The sequence below is a fragment of the Ambystoma mexicanum genome, chromosome 2p, assembly GCF_040938575.1.
Source record: "Ambystoma mexicanum isolate Mex_15411 chromosome 2p, UKY_AmexF1_1, whole genome shotgun sequence".
NCBI classification, from domain to species: Eukaryota; Metazoa; Chordata; class Amphibia; order Caudata; family Ambystomatidae; genus Ambystoma; species Ambystoma mexicanum.
Window position 1 is genome coordinate 1,129,889,589 of NC_090923.1, and position 20,310 is coordinate 1,129,909,898.

Below are 20,310 nucleotides of genomic sequence, written 5' to 3' on the forward strand. Positions count from 1 at the left end.
AGACTAGGAGATCTAGGCATTACCACAAGTAATTACGCCCCATCCCCTGATAAATCCCTGTCGTAAGAAGGCATGCCAAGAGGACTGCTAACTGAAATCTTTTGTCACTGGTTGTTGTCAGCTGATGAGGTTTTGCGACCACCCTAAAAGGCCTGTAAGGTGAGGACGGCCGGGACTTCAACTGCTGCAAGGGTTTATGGTAGAAGCAGGCCATGCAGCAACACTGCCCAAAGGTGGAACCTGACGTCACGTGCCAGGCTGTTTGAGCCACTGCAGGAGAGCAGAGAAGCAAAACCTTTATCCGAGATCCTGCTGGATGTCTTGACTTGGTTGTTTAAGAGCAAAGAGGACAAGGAGAATACCTTCGCCAGCTTTGGAAAAAACCCCTAGACAAATAGCAAAAGGCCATAAAATCAGCGAATGGGGAGGGGAGTGAAACATGTATTATGTGTGTTGAGACACACTATCTGAAGGAATGCAGTTCAAATCTGCTAATGTATGAGAGGGGAGTGAGAAAAGGGCAATAAGAGGCTGACTAAAGATTAGGGAGAAGATCTCACAAACTAGCAGGCTAAAGCTTAATGATGGGATGCTGGGAAGCGACCCACAGCACCAGTTAAGGTGACATTTGAACTGTTTGAGAGAAAGGATACACATATGAAATACTGGGAAAGTCTCCTAGCCCAGAGTGAACTGTATTTTTGCTACATTGGACTTTTTTTTTTTATTTTTAGATTCACATGGTGTCCCATATAGCTGTTCTTCTGGAAGAGTTCAGTTTGTTTCGCTTGAAGCGTTGAATTTGAAGGTGGCATGAGCAGGTCAGCAAAAGAATCATTGTGCGATTTCTGCACTTAGCACCGTTCTTCTAAGATTCGACACCATAAGATTTATTTTTTCTGCATCGGTTCAGTCACAAACTTATGTTGGTGGCAAAAAAGAAAATCGAAAGAAGACTGCTTCGAAACATGGAATTGACACAGACCATTTTGGCTACAGACTGGGCAGGTCGTATGGAATGAATGCAATAACGATTTCAAACTTGATTTCTCTATTTTCATTGTTGTGGACCAACTCCTTTTAAAGTTTTGCTAGTTGAACCAACATGTTCTCGCTGTATACCACATGGGTCGGCTAATTCATGGGTTTTAGTGCTGGTGGAAGAGCACATTGAGATGGAGGAACTGCAGGCTGTAATGACCTCAAAACCTGATAAGCACGACCTCGACGCAGGGAGGGGATGAGGCAGGTTGCAATTATTTATGAAAAGCATTTTAAACTCTGCATCATAACATTTTTCGACAGGTTGGGTTGGAGGCAGGAGATTGCCACTTCATGAGACAGTGCATTGATTTAAGAAAGATCTTTTAATATTCTGTGCTATTGCCCCCCCCCCGCCCCCCCTCCTCTGGATCGGCCAAATCATTCGGTGACGGCCTACAATACAGGCTTTCTCATGATTTATTAGATATAAAGAATTGTTGAATCCTCAGTGATTTTAATATTTGGCTGGGTGACCCTCTCCGCGAGTCTAAATGTCTTATACAACATTTTTGCTCCCGCATCTTTAATCGGTTGTCTACCCACTCCTCTCTCTCTCAGGAAAGGTAATTGCCTGCATCAGCTATTTTATACCAACCGTTGTTTCTTTTATCAATCATTTGATGACTTCCTTGTTTGACTCGGTTAGTGAAATACCTGGCTAGTGTGGCTAAAATATTGATCTGACGGACATAAATCTCACCTTGGCAAATATGCAGAGGAGACTAGAAGGAATAAATCCTTGCCCTAATGTACCCTGCCTTAATTTCTCACTTGATTTTAGGGATTTGTTTTTTAAAATATGTGACGCAGTGGCTCCAAAAGAAGCCAGAAAAGAAAACGTGTCATTCTCTTATTTATGTTTCTCTGACAATTTAAAGAACCTTAACGCTCAAGTGCTGGAGGCAGAATGGAATTTGAAAAAAATTGGATTCCGTCACTACCTTTTTGTTAATTAAGATTCTACAAATGAGCAATATATAATGCAAGAAAATATTTGCATGAACAAATTCTTCAATTTGACAATATACCCAGGAAACGTCAAACTGTGCCCTCTTCTAAATCCAAAGGCCATGTCTCTTAAAATCCCCACTTCAGAGGAAAAGTGTATGGAGCTTAATGATTATTTCACTTCTAATATCGGACATTCTGAAAAATATTTCCCTTTGGACAAAGAAGAGGCAGCCAGAAGCAAAACAGTTCTTGACCCTGGAGTACCAATCTCAGTGGCTGAGGATTAAACCTGCAACTTGTTTGTGTTCCATTCAGTTATCTTGGCAGACACTTTAGGTCTGTTTAGAAAACTGAAGGCCACTATTCCTGCAAGATCCTCCGCCTGCTTGGCGTTTTTCTGAAACAATTGCAGATCATATTGGGATGTTTATTAATAAATCACTAGAGGAGGGTGTTGTTCCTACTTGGCTCAAGTCAGCATTATTCCTTTACTGAAAAAAAAAAAAACAGATCCAATGTATTCTAAGCAACCATAGACCTGTTGCTGGGCTACCTTGGTTGGCGATGATCCTAGTGTTGTCTATTGTTAGCATTTGCAGCCTATTGGGCCTATACCTAGCATTTGCAGCCATTGTGCCCAACTGCTAGCCACCTGCACCCTGCGACTACCGGAGAATACATCCAAAACCCAACCTCTCATTCATTATGTGCCTGCCCCTCCTACCATATAAGACCACCTGGCTACTTCCTCTACTCGCCACCATAGCCATTACCAGCGTATGCAGCCTCCCACACCCAACACTTACCTTGCATGACACCCATGCTCTTCATGGCACACCTTGCCAACACGCAGACTCACCCCCCGACCCCACATAATCCCTACTTGAACTCACCTGCGCTGTGGCTGGAACACTTCGCCACTAGGCCAACACCCAACCTACCTTGCTCAGCGACCCTCAGGAATGCAAGACAGGGTTCAAGATTCCCGCGCCACACCCGTGCTCCCCAGTGGCTCGCTCACCCCCCCCCTCAGAGCCCTCCATCTACACATCTCACACTCACCAACACCGAACAACCCATCCAAAACACCTCTTATCAAAGGTGCCTTGATTAATGCCTGGTCACTCCCTGCGCACGCCCTAGACATTGCTGATCTGATTACAACCCATGACCTTGATTTCGTTGCCATAACCGAGATCTGGTTACATAGTGCCTCAGGACCTCTACTCGTGCTCTCCATTCCCGCCGGTTACACTATTATCAGATGGGACCGCAATACCAAACAAACTAATGGCAGTGGTGTTGCATTCATCCATAAAATCTCCATGGGCATCGAAAGCATTAACAGCCAACAAATCCCGTCTGCAGAACTTCTCACAGTCAAATTCCCCATCTCCCCCAATCAAACGGCCACACTCCACCTTATATATCTAGCACCCAGACCCATATCCTCCTCTGATGACATCATGTCCATCATAGCCGATAAAGCCAAAACCAAATCACAAATCATCCTACTTGGCGACTTCAATCTTGGATTCCAAGACCCTAATGACCCTTCAGTGCTAGATCTGGCTAACACATTAACTGACCAAGGCTTCACCCATCACATCACGGAATCCACCCATTCCAAAGGGCGAACCCTCGACTGGCTAGCTGAATCTAACTGTTGCATCCACCTCAAGGACAACACCCCTTGCGCATGGTCAGACCCTCACACAATCCTCTTCGAAATCAAAACCACTAACCTCTGCCCCAAACAAGAACCTGCCCCCGCCACCCAGACCAGAAACAAGACATCACCAAGGCTAAACTACTCCCGCCTCGTCGTCCTGCTTTTAAACAAAATTTCCCTCACATGCATGGATCCCACACTACACATGCAACCAGTCCATGCTTAAAGCCCTAAACGCTATTGCCCCCATCAAATTGAGACCCAAGCCCTGAGCCCACTTTAACTCATGGATCACCCCTCACCTAAGAGAACTCCGCAAAACCAAACGCTCTGCTGAATCCTGCTGGAAAAGTCACCCCTCTGACACCAACAAAGACCACCTAACCATTGCCTCACTTAACTACACTACAAAGAAGCCAATTCAGGCAAAGAAAGACGCATACAACGGCCGCATCATGGAAGCCAAATTCAACACTAAAGAACTCTTCAAGGAACTTGAATCTCCCGCAACCCCTGAACCCCCCCCCCCCCCCCCTCACCCTGATTCTTGTATCAAAGACAGCTCTTGGTGCATAAACATTCAAGAGGCCCTACTGGGTAAAATACCACGCTTCAAGCCAAAATTAACCCCTCCAAACCGACGCCCAACCCCCTCCCACTCGCATCACCTCCCCCCGGCTCACAGCTCTCGGCACATCTGAAGTTGAAAACATCATCAACAAGCTTAAGCCAACCAACTGCCAAGGTGACCTATGTCCTATCTCAAGCATCAAGGATGCAGCACACGAAATAGCCCCCTTCATTACCACCTTCATCAACACATCCTTTAAAACAGGCATTGTCCCTAACAACCTAAAAGATGCTTGGGTCATACACCTACTTAAAAAAAACCCACGCTCGACCCGAGCACACCCATCAACTACAGGCCTGTTACCACAGTCCCCTTCTTGCTTAAAATCCTTGATTGGGCCGCTTACCTTCAGAACTAGAAATACCTTGAATCCAATAAACTCCTCGGCCTCAGGCAATCGGGTTTCAGACCCAGGCACGGGACAGAAACGGCCCTTATTGATCTGAAAACACAAATTGAGGACCTCAAAGACAAAGGGAAACTTGCACTGTTGTTAATATTAGACCTATCCACAGCCTTCGACCTTGTTAACCACCGCATCCTTTGTCAGCACCGCTCATCAACCACCAACTTCTCAGATACTGCCACCTCTTGGATCAGATCATTCCTTGACAATAGATCCATGCAAGTCTTCTCCACGTCAGCGGCTGCTGAACCTTCACCTGTCCCCTGCGGCGTGCCTCAGGGCTCCTGCGTATCCCCTACACTATACAACGTGTTCACCAAACCTTTCTTTGATATTCTTGACTATCTGGGCGTCACCTACACACATTATGCCAGTGACACCCAGATAATCATCCCTATCACTGGAGACTACTTGGCTGACACCAAATCACTGAATGACATCTACCTGGTCATACAAGCCTGGATGGCTCAACATGAGCTATGTCTTAACGATGATAAAACGGAGTTCCTCATCCTCGGTTCACACTACCACCTCAGTAAACTGGATCCAGCTTTCAAGGCTTTTACCATTGACGGCAACATCATCAAGGTTTCTAAAGACACCAAAACCCTTGGGATCTACCTTGACTCCACTCTGTCCCTTACAGACAAACCAATTCAGTTACATCTGCCTACACGTGCAAACTGATCACCGCGTGTCACCCCTTTCTCTCCACGGCCAACTGCATCATCTTAGCCAGAACCCTTGTCATGTCCAAGATCGACTACTGCAACGCGCTCTACCTGGGTACTAGCCAAAGGAACCTAAATAAGCTGCAGGTCACTCGGAACAACGCCATCAGAGCAGCTCTCAATATTCCTAGAAATAACCACATCTCAGCCACCAGACGCAACATGGGTTGGCTCTCAGTAACCCAAAGAATCTCCCTCAAAACCCTGACACTTATCCACAAGTGTCTCTCCAACCAGGCTCCAACATATCTCTCCAATCGATTTGCACCTCCATTCGACCGCAGAGATCTGCACAAGCCAATAGTCTGACCCTCCCCAAATTCAAGCGACAAAGCGGGCGGCTGTAGCTTCCCTGTTCTAGCAACCAAACAATGGAACGCCCTGCCTCCCACACTCTGGTCCAAACCCTCCCTGTATACCTTCGAACGCAATACTAAATTGTGGCTCCAGAACAGTGACAACTAGCACAGTTTCCTGTTCCATCTCTGCACTGCTAACTTAGCCACCCTGCATCTTATGTGTATATACTCACCTCTGTAAATATTGTAAATGGAGACTATATGTTCCTTATATGATGTACAATGCCGCCATTTATGTCTGCTGTAACCACAAAATATGTACCCAGATGCCCGAGGGCAAGGCGTGCTTTACAAATAAAAAAATTGAAATGGGCAAGGTAGTCCATTCTCAGTCACAAGAATATATAGAAGCCAATTATTTCCTACACCCGTTGCAATCAGGCCTCTGGCTGTGTGGGGGTGATGTCCCGGAAGCGGCAGACCAGGCAGGTTTCTTGCTGCAAGTTAATGGTGGATTCGTCTGCTGTGTTTGACACAGTAAATCACCAGATCCTCCTTCACTGGCTTGAGCATTAAGCAAAGACCTCTAAGCCTGCGTGAACTATGGTTCTGCTCTTTTCTAGCAGATGGATTCCAGGTGAAACTATGTCCTTTTTAAATCTTCTAAAAATCCTTTACCATGTGGAGTGCCTCCGGTATCCCCCTTGTTGTGCATGCTATTTTTACATCTATATGTGACCAGTGTAGGACATCCATGAGAGGTTTAATCTTGGCTTTTCCACCTATGCTGATGATACCCATAATCTGCCTGAGCTGGTCAGAGAACATTAGGGGGTGGTATGGATAGATTTGCAGAGCGTTTTGATCAGGTGGAATCATGGATGCTTGAGAATGACGTTCAGCTTAATACAAACAAAATGGAAGGCCTCCTCTTGGGCACTAAGAACACATTTCTGAGGCCAGGCATTCTTACGGAAACACCCAACGTTTTTGACATTCCCATAAAATATTAAAACCATAGGTATGGATAACCAAACCATTGAAGTGGTTAAAGCTGTTTTTTTTTTTAAAAAAACTTGGACTACAACTAGGAGCGGTTCAATTCTGAGTTTATGCCGGGTATAGTGGGTTCTTACACAAACTCATAAATTGACTATTGCAACTTACTTTACTCTGGCCTCCTGGCATCCTAGATCAGTTCACTCTAACATGCTACTGTTGGCTTTATTTGTAATTTTTGCCAATGGGTGTGCTATCTACATCCAATATGCAGATTCCGGTTTAAACCTTGCTATTGCTCGTGGCACTGCAGCAAGCCCTGTTGGGCTATTACCACCATTTGGGCCAAACTCCTTTAAAAAATGACCACTGCAGAAATGACCCCTGGAGTGTCTGCACAACCTCTGCCCATATTGGCTGCCTACATCCATTTCTGGCCAATCTCAGGAAGCCGGCAGGTGATAGCCGGCCCCCTTTCCAAGACCCTTTTCTAAGGCGCCTGTCGGAGCAGGAAAGGGTACCTCTCCTAATAAACTCTTTATGAACGCTTACGAATTTTGGTTTCCTGGGACTTTTGCCTCAGTAAGCTGCCATAAGGCACAACGTTCCATCTTTCTTGCCTGAACACTAACTTGGTTTCTATAACTGTTGCATGCCTTTTCCACGCAGGCTATTGATGGCTTCCTATCAACCATTCCCAATAACACTACTATGCCATGCATGCCTTACAGTGCCTTGTCTGGAAAAGTCGAATTTAGGTGTTCCTACATCTGTACAACTATTTTCCTTTTTGTGCTCAGGGTGCCTTTAGAGTGCCATTCATGTGGGTAGACCTTCTTACTATGCTCACTGCTTATTTTGACTTCATTACAGAGTCCTTACTGTGTGGCAGCCTCCTTATTGCTCCCCTCTCCATGAACTGTAGCTTTGCAAGTCTGTGTAACCGTACCTGACTCATATGCTGTCTGATGTAGCCCCCTGTAACATGAGGTTACGCTTTGCCAGTCAGTGTACACACACCATGTTTGTCTGTATCCGTATGCTTACTTTTGCACTTCACCAATGTACCATGCACTTCTGTAACTAGTGCCTAGATGCCTGAGGCCTATGGGTGCTAAAATTGATGCAAAAAAATAAAATGTTTTGATTGCCATGGGATGGCACTGCCTCTTCTCTGCACCGTTCCCTTCATTGGCTCCCTGCAGAGGCATTGATAAGAGGGCAGGGGGGAACTAGGTGGCTATAGCCCCGGATAGAAGCTTGGGGGCTACAACCAAAAGGCTAGATAGCCCCAAGTGCTCACTTGAGCATATCCCCGGATCTCTTTCAGACCTAGCAACACTCCTGGCTCCCTGTGAACAAACAAATTGGTTCTTTACTATACTGTGCCTCACCTTCAAATGCCTCCATGATTTGGCACCGTCTTACCTTCAAAGTAAAATATTTTGTTATTTCCCCACCAAGGGTCTTATGATCCAAAGGAAACACAATCTTGATAATTCTGTCAGCTAATATTTTGAAAAGGGGTACTATGTTTTTCTGTTGCAGCTCCCCCATTGTGGAACTCTTTACCACAATTTATCCCAAGCATGGATAACTTTCTTCAGTTCCTCAAGGCCAGTGAAACCTGTCTATTCTGGTAATACCCATCTTTCTTCTGATTATCTGTCCTAGTGGATACTCGCGCAGGCGCCTTGCTCCGCGACACAGTTCCTTCTGCAGGTGGCCCATTAAAAATGCAAAACCAAAAAGCAAATACACGCACCAGGAGGCAGATTCAACGGTCGCCTAAAAAAGTGAAGGTATTAAAGCTACCAATTAAGTGCATTCCAGCGGTGCTGGGCAATGTGCCCCCTACAGGATACTAAGAGTTTAATGAAAATAAATGAAAGCACATTGGGCACACAAACAGAATAAAAGGCACACCGTGTTCACCGCAGCAGCAAAGTCGAAACAAAAAGCAACGACTTTGGCACGGAGTGCATGCGTCCGTGCCATCGTTCTGAAATGGGACCTTGCAACCACAGAGGTAATGAAAGAGTACATTAACTAAAGATGCTGCTCAAAAGATTGACACAGAAATGTCTGCATCGAAATTATATGGCACGAAAAACATGAACCGCCACCTAAACTAGTTGGTAAGGAAGTTTGGGTACATTTACAAGAAGTGTACGAGGATGATCAAGGGATGTCTCCATCAGACTCCAACTGCTACCCCGAAGACTTTAATGGAAAATCGAGAGGGGAAAAACTAGCACGCAAGATAAGGACTTGGATCTGTGCCTGTAGGGCAGTTGCAAAAAGGGCACCCCCGTGGATTTCAGACTGAAAGGGTGCATTTAGAAGGGTTAGCTTTTTGTAACAGGGCCTCTCCACATCCCTTTTGGGGCCCCTCCTTTGTGCTCCCCAGGCGCTGCATGGTCCGCACCTCCACCAACTTGCCTTCTGTGCTCCTGCACACAAGACGTGCACTTGTCAGGCTCCCATTTATGCAGCGCCCCCACCAAAGTCCTGTGTATGGGAGGTGCCCTTTTGTATTCAGCCTCCCATATATAGGGCTTTAGGGGTCGCGGCCTACAGACTATGAAAGAAAGGACTTGTAGATGCTGAAGAAAACGGAGGAATAACGGAAAGCTTGGTCTAACCATCATATAATGGCCAAATCCATCCAGATTTTGTCCACTGGAATTGCGGCCGGCCTGGGATAGATTCCATTATTGTTCCTCCTGCACCGCTAGTTGGACCAGTATGGATTTGCCCATTATATGATGTTTAGACCAAGACTTCCATTATTCCTCCGTTTTCTTGAGCATCTTTTTTAAACACCATCCAGGGGTTAATTTGTGAACACTTTGACCCAGGAACTCACTCTACAATACGAGCGACACATGGACTGTAACCACTTTATACTTCTTTGCGCATTTAATGCCCACCCAGGCCAATTGGCATGGACATACACCAGTTTTAGGAGCCAACCAGCAGCCATTACCGTTATACTGACAACCTTATTAACCTCACCAGACCGATCGCTAGCCTTGAGAACGACCTTCTTGGTCGTAACACGTGTTGGCTGTTTTGTTTCTTGTTGGAATTTGATCGCATGCTTTGCACGGTTTATTGTCATCTTGTTCCCTAAACAGACTGATTTGCAGCATCATTTTAGGCTGTGCGTGTGGTTTTGTACTTCCAACAATAACTTCTAACCTGGTTACAGGATACAAGCCGCAACAATATTTTGAAGAGAAATGTGCAGTGAGAAGCTCTGTCAGAGACAGCAGGGCAATGGTGTAAAGGACTAATTTGAGGGGCTGTATATAAGCAGTGTAGCACTCACTGTTGTAGTGTCCGCACGTGGGCTGTAGCTGGGGGGTTCAGGGCTGTAAGGCACATGTTAATTGGAACTCACCTTGATTTTGAATGTGTGGGAAAACTGGTGACCAAAGGAGTTCATTGCGTTGCATTTGGGTTTTCAAGGTCGTTAAGGTGGAGTGTATGTTGTATGACATTTGTATAGTGCCTAACTGCCATTGTCATGGTTTCAAAATTCTTTAGGTTGTCTGGCAGATTGACACACTACAGTGTGACACATGATAAAACCGCACATTGCATTTCAGGGGAAGGACATTATAATGTAAACTTGAACATTACAGTTACCAGAAAATTACATTTTTTTTTTTAGCAAAGTTGATTGGTACCGCAACATTTTATTTAGCGTTTTAATTTGCTGTGTGCTTTGATATGTTAGTGACGTAAGTGAATAATGGCAGGAAAACGTTTTTGGCGCGAGGCTTAGCAGTGAAAGGCAGGTCGAGCAGCAAGTACAAAAACAACTATGCCTGTTACAGCTCATTTCAGTTGTGGTCTCTGCAATTGCATGTTAAACAACAGTACAGTACATTAAATTGTACGCATATTTGCTAAACCAAAGTTTACTAACAGAGGCGTGGTAACATTACTTATTAAACCTGGAGCCATGTTAAACTTTATTCATATTTGGTAGTCCGTGGTCTGGTCATTACAGTTGCAGAAAAATCACAATTGGTTTAAGAGAGATGTCTACGACTGTAGAGTTATCTATAGCAGTTTTCTGTGCTGGGTGCACAGTGCTATAGATTTCGGAGCAGGACATTTTGACACGGCCGGTTCGGCGCGAACTGGCCGCACAGAAATGTCCTGTTCTGAAATGGGAGAGCAGCTATCAAGGGGGCACTTTGCGCATGTAGGCTGGGGTGAAATGTCCTGCACCGAGAAGTGCGCACTCTGATGTACTGGGTGCACCAAGAAGGGGGCACTCTGATGTACTGGCACAGTAACAGAGAGCAAAGCAGTGACCATGCCCTGGTATGTATTGGCACTGAACCTGATAGTACAGTGGTGCACGAGCTTTTGCTCCCGTGGCAGTAGTGTATGCACTGTGCATTGAAGGAGATGTAATTTTTTCTGCAGCCAGGATAGCCTTACAGTGCGTGCATTCACTCGGAGGGGGCGGATTGAAACTGGGATGTACACTCGTTCGGAATCTGTGTATTACGCAGGGGGATCTGCACGCAGGGTCTGTGTATGCATGTAGGTATGGCGCTAAATTGCACGCAGGGTCTGTGTCTGCATGTAGGTACGCTGCTAAAATGGACGCAGGGTCTGTGTGTGCATGTAGGTATGGCGCTAAGGCGATGTGCACTGGTGTGCTGCGCGCCAAACATCCCAGCGCCGAACTGGCCGCAGCGAATTGGCCCATGCCGAAATGGGGTGTACCGATAGATTTTGCTATGACCATGAGTAAGTGATTGCTGGCATGAATTGTGAAATTGGACGTGGGACGTAGGTCAACTATTATGTGTAGCGTTAAGGCAGTTTTTGTACCACCCTCTGATGAGAGAACTGCAAACACTTGCCTTAAAGGACGGCTAACACATCTGCCAAGAAATAGAAGCCAAATCTCTGAAGGTAACTAACGTCTACAGAGGGACAAGGATTAACTCTTAAGTGGAGCTAGTAGGTCGACACAAAGGTACAATTATTCCACACACACATACCTAGAAAATAAAATATACTGATATACTGAGAAAAGATTTACTTTAGACCTAGAAATATATCAGTCAAATAAGTACCTATGGTATGATATGGCATTTATAACGCGTCTTCAAACAAGTGTTTGAAGGCGTGAAAAATGCTGTTGTAATACACAGCATTAAAATGTACTCCGTATACATATTTATTTTTAAAAACAGTGATTGTATCGTGTCAATTCAACCATGGTCTCCATAATCCACTCTTTGGGTAGGTTGGTAAGAGTCTTTAATGGCAGTCTGCAAAGCAACATACAAACAATCCACAGGACGGGGCACAACACCAACGATCGAACTGTATATGGAGCAGAAACCCCCGTCCTGGGTTTGCATGTTTTATATACTGTCAATCTACAAAGATCTTCTATGGGAGGGGTGGTACATACATCTCACAATATCAACAGTATACAATGTGCAATACTTGTTTCTCACAATAGGGAATACAAGCAATCAGTGAGCTTCTTGCACCTTGGAGGGTAAACTTTGCAACATGCAGCAGAACGTTTCAGATACATTTCTAGCAAGTCGGCATTCCTACTACAACTACAGTTCTCGTACTTCTCAGGCAGTGCGTGGCCTGCCTAATGTTGCCAACTCTACACACACAAGCCGTCTCACTAGCTAAGGCGGTGCTCTATGCGAGCCAAACAGGAAATGTGTATGAAGCAAGAGGTTTCTCACCCACCACATATCTAAGGTTCCCTTTGTTTAGGACATGTGCACAACAACATAGGATAAGGCATTAAGTCACAATTTAACATGGCAGCTGTAGACTGATGATCTCTTGCATGAGAGAAGTAGAGGAGCACATAACCATAAAGCTCTATTTCACTTTTGCCACCACAACCCCCTCCTATGAGACCTTCGCTCCAGTCATCCATTCGCAACTTCTGGGGAATTAACTGTACAGAATGGCAAATCGTGGCAGTGTACGTCTTAGGTTGGGTTCTGGAAGATATTTTACAATGTGTACTCATACATGTACATACCCATTTGCATAGAACGAGTATCAGTGCAATTTGCATGACCGAAGGATCCAAGGAACGTAGTCATTGAGTACCCCAGGACCAAACGGACCATTCAGGGCTAGTCTTCTAATCGAGGGGCACTTGCTGTCTGGTGAATGTGGGCAACGGTATCTGTGATATTACCCCCTGAATTTGGAATGCAAGTACAACATCCCATTTTTACTAGAGGGTGTCCAGTGCCATACGACACCATAGAGCAGATAGTAATTGGATTGTGGGACAAAAGTGGCAGGAAAGCTGCAGTGGCATTTGTAATGTCTTCTATAAGTGTAGACAATCAGAGCTTCTGATCCCGGTTCAATTGCACCACTAACCCACAGTTGAGGTATCCCCTACCACTGAAGAAGCTCTACCCAACCGGATGCTCTGTTATGGCGAGAGGTGGATGGAAAGGTGCGGGAGTGCCTGATAGCTGGCAGGACATACCCCATGAAACAGCTACCTCCCGGGGCAACCACGAGTAAGCTTTGTTCCCACAGATGAAGTAGGTCCCTCAATCAGCAGTGAACCCAGATTCTGAAAATGAGAACATGACGTTATTTATGGTCACACTGGTATTGGGCGAAAGGTAATATTGATATTTGCTGTTTCCTACTAATAGAACACCCTGGTTTGTATAACACATAAACCCAGTAGCCTAAGAAGAAAGGTGAAGTGCAGCTGATTTCCTTGATATGTGATCTGGCGTGGGAAAATGTGAAGAACTATTAAACCCCATCTGGGAATGAAAACCAACACAGGGTTCGGAACCTCAGGATTGGGTAACCAGCTAGAGATCAAGGCTGACTTTTCACCAGTTAAAAGGAACAGGTGTTATTGGGAACCCAGAAGTTAAATCTTGTGGAAGATGAGCACGGATCCAAGAATCAGAGACATTGAATATACAGGAATGTTGCCAAATGAGGTGCAGGAACGTATTTGTGACATGTAGTTCAGGAAGCAGCACTCACAGTGCGTTGGATTATGAAGAATAGTGCAGACATGGTGCGGCACTTGCACCGTGCATGCACACAGATGTTCCCAGGTTGGAGAGTCGATCCATAAGCGCAATGTCACAGTAAAGAACCTTCAGTTCGCAAGGGAAAACACATGTTCAGAAAAAGCTACAATGACGTGGGCCTCCTGCTGTGAGGAAAAGTACACAGTTCGGTGCAAAAGGTTGCAGAGACAATGTTCATACCGGTTCCTCTGGTCAGAATCACAGTGAGTCCTTAGGAATTCGGGGACAGGAGACCGGGCAGACCTGGGCTAGTTCTCTCCTACAGTGGCAGCAAAATCAGACATAACCATAGTACCAAATCCACAAGCACACAGAGGCCATTCGCCCAAAGAGAATGACCAGCAGGTGATGTTAAAAGATCAAAGCCAGTCAGGAAAGGGCAAGTTGGCAGCACAGTGTCAAAAATCTGGCAGAGTACTATCGCACCTGGGAGCTGCATTTTCTGTCTGTTGACCGCTGGAGTGGTGAGTGGTGGTACACACAAATAACGTTTTGGGGATCATTAACCCTGGGGAGGACCTTGTTGGGGCCACAGGGAGTATCTCTCCTCTGTCGGGTGGTCAGGTCCAGGGGGGTCAGGTTTGGAGGTGGTAGGAGAGGAGTGGAACCTGAGTCGTGGTGGTTTCCTCCAGAGCCTAGGTCTCTTGATGGAGGAGCTTGAACAGTAACTCCTGCAGAGACCCTACCACATTGAACAGGCTGAGCGGTTATGGACCGCACATATATGTAGAGAGGAAGTTGTGGAATCGGTTTCTGTCCTTGCTCGATGATAGTATGAAGAATCGAGCTGGGCTGGCAGCGGCAGGGTGGAAGTGTCTGGGGCTCTGGATGAAGAGTGTTTGATGTAGGTACACACGTTCTGGGAAGCTGAAGGTTCTGTTGACTCAGTCCTGGGTCTTGTACCTTCTGGCACTGGGCATTATGCAGGCAGGTGGCAGTGCCAGCACACTTGGCGGCTGTAGGAGCTATGAGAAGGATTTGGTTGGTCTGTCACAATGGGTCTGAAAGGCTGACTTCCTCTGGTGCACGCGTTGTACACCCAATCACCAGGCTGCAGTGAATGGCGGGGCTCGGTCACAGCTCTGGTGCAGCAGACTGTACCTGAGTGTAGAGAACAAACAGACTTGACTAGTGCAAGACATTAATTAAGAATTGTTTCTTCTTCTAGGTGCAAGTACAACTGTTGTGGGGCCGCTGGCAGAGACGTACGCATTGGACACCTTATGAGAGCTCAGATGGGGACAACCCTTGTTTGCAGTGTGGATGGTTGCGTAGGTGGAGCAGGGCAAGGGACAGCTCCTGGGGCCACTTCAATATGGTTTCCTGACACACTATAGAGCGTCTAAGCTTCAAGTTGACGTCTCACAGTCCGCTAGACTTGGGTGTGTGGCGGGTTAGAAGAAGGAGTTGGACACATTGAGGAAATTCTAAATCATCTTTAATTAAATTATAAGGCATATATTTCCCTATTGCTAGAGGGAATACCCTGCCTATCTAAATGAACTAAAGGTGCTCATCAGTTGTCAGGAAGTCCAAAGTAAAAATGTCCTCCATCCAAACTAACTCTAGCTTGGCCCTACCACTATGTGATCTGTTTTGTGTATTTCTAATGCACATATCCCAAGTGGAACCCAGCAAAACTGCACCTGGGCGCAGATGTAAATATGAGTATGCGAGAACATGGACAGCTTTCTTTAATATAGCCCAGAAGTTTCAGTTAAACACATAGGTTTTTAGTGACTTTTGGAAGCTGGATAACGAATGGGTTTCACGCAGATATTGTGGGAGGGAGTTCCAGGTGCGAGGGCCCAAAAAGGAAAACCGTACATCTCCCCAAGTAGATGTTTGAGAGGAAGGAACTATTAATAGTCCCTGTCTGTTCAATCGTAAAGTGTGAGTCGAATGGTAAGGCAGAATCTTAGATATCAGGTACGTGGGAGCAAGCCCATGAAAACATTTGAAAACAAGGCACAAAATCTTAACTCTATCCGCTGTTGAGAAGGCAGTCAATGGAGACTTTTTCTGAACTCTGAGATGGAAGCTTTCTGTGACAAAGAAAAGATCTTACCTACTGCTGAGCTCTGTGCCACCTGTAGGTGTTGGAGATGATATTTTGGAATGCCAGTTAAAAGGGCATTACAATAATCCAGTTTAGAGTTTATGAGAGTGCCTACCACAGTAGGGCGATCTTTTCCACAAATAAGTGGCAGCATGGGTTTTAGAAGCTTAAGTTGAAAGGATAGGGATGTTATGATTTGATTCACATGTAGGTTGCAGCTTAAACTGGACTGCCATATGCAATCTACATTTTTTACAGAATGAGTATATTTGGATGAAGTCCCAAACAAAGCGGGGCAAGGAATCACAGATGTAACATTGGACAGTTTCTTTTTTGGGCCAAAGAAAATCTCAGTTTTTTAAAGGATTCAGTTGGAGTTTATTTTCTAACATCCAACCATTTTTTCAGCACATTTTACCAGTTGCTCCACTGCCTCTGCTGGTTGTTTTAAACTGACATAAATGTGTGTGCTTCGTAGGAGGATTTTGCTTACAGTGAAGCCCAGGCTCGTTTTTTATATACACGGCATTGCAAGTCAGAGAAGACTCTTGCCTGCTGCAGCGTTCTACCATGCTTCCTGGAGGAGGCGGGGCGATCGATATCACGTGGCGTGGTCACGTGTCTTGGGACTCCTTCAAGACTCGGAGGCTACCACCCTTGCGGCGTTAAGCCCGGCGGAGACAAGCCCCACTGGCTGTTGTGTGGCTGTTAGGCGCTGGGGCGCTCCAAGAGAAGAGTCCAGCCTGCAGTAGTCCGCAGCAACTGAAGCAACTGAGGTAAGAACTAATCAATGGCCGACAACAGGCCACAGACTCGGCTAAAATCTAAACAAGCCCAGACCTTTTTGCTCTCTCAGCCCTGTCATATGGTCGACATTTCAATGCACACAGACTGTGAAAGCGAAAGTGTCACTAAAAATGCCAACGAAACTGACTTTGTTTTTGTGAATGAACTAGAAAAAGATGCAAAGTCAAATATTGAATCACCTGAACTAGTGAACCTTGTGGGACCGAGTCATCCAATAATCCCAACACGAGACATAAATACCCAGAAGTTTTAGTTGTAGTCTCACCAATGGACACACGGGAAGAGGTGGCTCCTCCATTGGTATCAATACCAGTCTCTGTAGTAGCATCAACATCAGCCGCAGCTATAGATACAATGCAAGGTAAGTTGTTGCAGACACATCAAAATGCCCAATTACCCGTGGCCAAAGGCTTAGTTACTGAGGTATTCTCAACATCAAAATTTGAACTAACTCTCACCGAGAAACTGGTACCGGAGCAGCGTTCTACTTCACAGACACAGTTGCCGACACAAGTGTCTCTTGTGTATAATCAAGGTGGGGGAAACGAGATTATTGGAAAAAATGAATGTAATTGCAGCAATGGCAGCAATAAGGATAGCAAGAAAAATGATGTCCACAGCAAACCACAAATAACATCACCATTTACGGAACGGTTGAGATCAGAAGAAAGAGTACTCATAAACGAAGATAGTGGCATGGAAACATCCAAACGAATCGCTAAGGACCCCAGCTTACAAGCAATTGATCCACTAATAGTGGATATCAACGCAGAACCATTCCAATCACCATTTGATGTAACAGACCTGGAGCTGCTTGCGGTAGAAGTCCCAATTACCACCATGGATACAAATTTATTATGGTTCACTTTTTCTCCAGACTTCGCTAAACCGTTAACCCAAGAAAACGAGTGTACTCTAAAACAAAAAACACCAAACAGTAATGAGGAAGAAAGCTGGCGTAATGCCAAATATAACGAAGGCAGGCGAGGAGAGGAAAATGACATGTGTACACAAATTACTTCAGAGCAAAGACACAATGAAGTTGCCTGCGAACATGTAGGTGAATCTTTTTTTAGAGAAGAAACAGGTACGGCCAAAAAAGCGATAGACTATGCTGGAAGAGAGGCACGCCTGACGATGAGGCTCCAGGCTGATTTGGAGCAAATGAAAACAAGACTGGCTTTTAGCTTCATAAAGGGCAAAGCAGGCGATATCAGCTCTCCCAGACAAACGTCCAGTAACACGAGCACCACATTGAAGAACCCGTCCTTATTTGAAAGAACCGGTAATCCAATGCAAAAACTGATAACTAGCTCGCCAGCGGAGTTTGTAAAGGCTGGTTGGACAAATAATACCAGAGACAAACGAGACATGCACTCGACTTGTGAAAATGATGTAAGGCCAACTACAAATCATCACGACTCTAAGACCCAAAAAAATCTTGGGAAGAGAATTTCAAACGGCACTCTGATAATGAACACAGAAACGAGAGATTATGATCAGCTCTTCCCACAAAGGTGTCAAAGCCCCAAACAACAGAAAAAAGAGGTATCCTGAGAGACAGGTACAATGAAAGAACAAGAAGCCCTGTTGAAAAAGACCTGGAACAAAAAGCCAACTTGTCAACAGTGGCTGCCATCCAGATTCATAATAATGTCTTAGCTGCCACCTCATTGGCTCTAATTCCATTCATAAAATTGTATGAGAGTCTACATGAAGCAATTCAAAACAACGAAGCAATATTGGGCACCGTCAACGGAAAAATAACTAAAATGGAATCCCGTCGGTTAGAACAGCAATCACGACAAAAAGAAGAAGAACCCCAGTTAGGTGAACAACCAAATAAGCAACTGGAGTTGCTTCTGAAAGACAGTGAAGAAAAAAACATTCGAATGGAGGAAATGGCTAGTCTTTTGAAACAAATGGCCTCGCAGACAGCTTTATTTACAGCTTCACCCGTGAAGGGGGTGCAAAGTGGAATACTTGCACCCACACAAGGTCCTTCAGAACCAAACAAGACAGACAAGTCTGACGGAAAAAGTGTGCTTGACATCGCAACCAACGTCAATAACATTCTTGCTATATCAGAAAAAAGTGACAAAATAACGAATGACGTGACGGAGAGCAACAACTTGCCAGCAGGAAACGTGAGTGATAAAAGCAGATTAATAACGGACATGGTAGACAACATAGAGAAACACAACGAACTAATAAACAAATCAGCAAGGCATGAACCTGTTAACGGCATAAGCAAGGAAATTCCCTCTTGCTCTTTACTAATTGAAACAGAGGCGACGACCACTAATGAGAAAACCACAGAAATCCCGTCTTCCTCCTTAGCGAAAGCATCGTATGGGATATTTAGTGGTCTAGCAAAAAATCTCTTCTCCGACACCAACAAAGAAAAATCACATGTGGTTGCCATCAGACAAGGAAAAAAAGACTGGAAAAAAGAAGAATATTCAGGCCCCACCAAAGCAACACAAGGACATTTATAAGAAATTTGACAACTCCAGTAAAATCTGAGTTACTCGAGAGAGAAAAACTTGTGGGAGTACAGAAAAATGACACAGAATGAAAAGTTGGAAAAGGTGATAATAGAGGGACAAACCCAAAAAAAAGGATGAGAATTGACTCAGATACTAGCATAACCTCTTCAGTTGAACAACTTGAGGAGCTATGCAATCTCTCAACTTTTCATGACGAGAATGATGATGATTGCACAATAGTGTCGGAGGATGAGTGGCTTGACAAGAAATTACATAGCCCAGGTCCTTCAATACAGAGCTTAGGTAAGAAGCAGCTAACAATGGAACTATGCAACAAAAAGAATGGAAAAGCTATACAGTCAAGGTCAGTAATTGATCAAGTTGAATCGGATAAAAGACTAAAAACTGGGAGTGAAGATCATAGAAACAAAATAAGGCTGGCTTTAAATCCAACTCAAACAAAAGCTCAAAATCAAAAAGACACCAAAATAGCGGCTAAAGAACATCGAGATAAATTGAACGTGCAAACTAGGAAGATAAGGGTTGAAAACGTCTTGAATGACGATTCTGATGTCAACTTGAATCGTGGCAATATAATGCGACTGCTACATTCGGTACCAGTGCTACGTACCATCAGATCTGATGACATTCGAATTGTTAAATATGCTTCAGAAGATCGTGTTGACTGTGTGTTACTACATATCATCTCACAAGCAGTCTACAAGATTCTGATGGCCGCTTAAGATGAGCTATTGTGTTTAGGGTTTGAGATTTCAGAACAGGAGACGAATGAAAAGCAGATTGCAGGAGAGGGAATACAAAATAGTAGCAAAGTCCCAACCCAGGAACAACAACGACAAGAACTCAGAAGACATCTGAAAATCGTCTCCCAGCCGCAACTCCGAAATAGAAATGGATTGCTTGAGAAAAAGAATCACTAGCTAGTGAAAACTGACCAAGATGAAACAGTATCCGTGATTTCCTGGAATACCAGAGGATTTAGTCATCTGTACAATGAATTCCCAGTAGACCTGACAGATAATTTTGCGATCCGTTTGCAGGAAACATGGATGCGCTCCCATCCAGTAAAAGATGGCTACAAAACAATGTTAAACCCGGCAGTGAAAA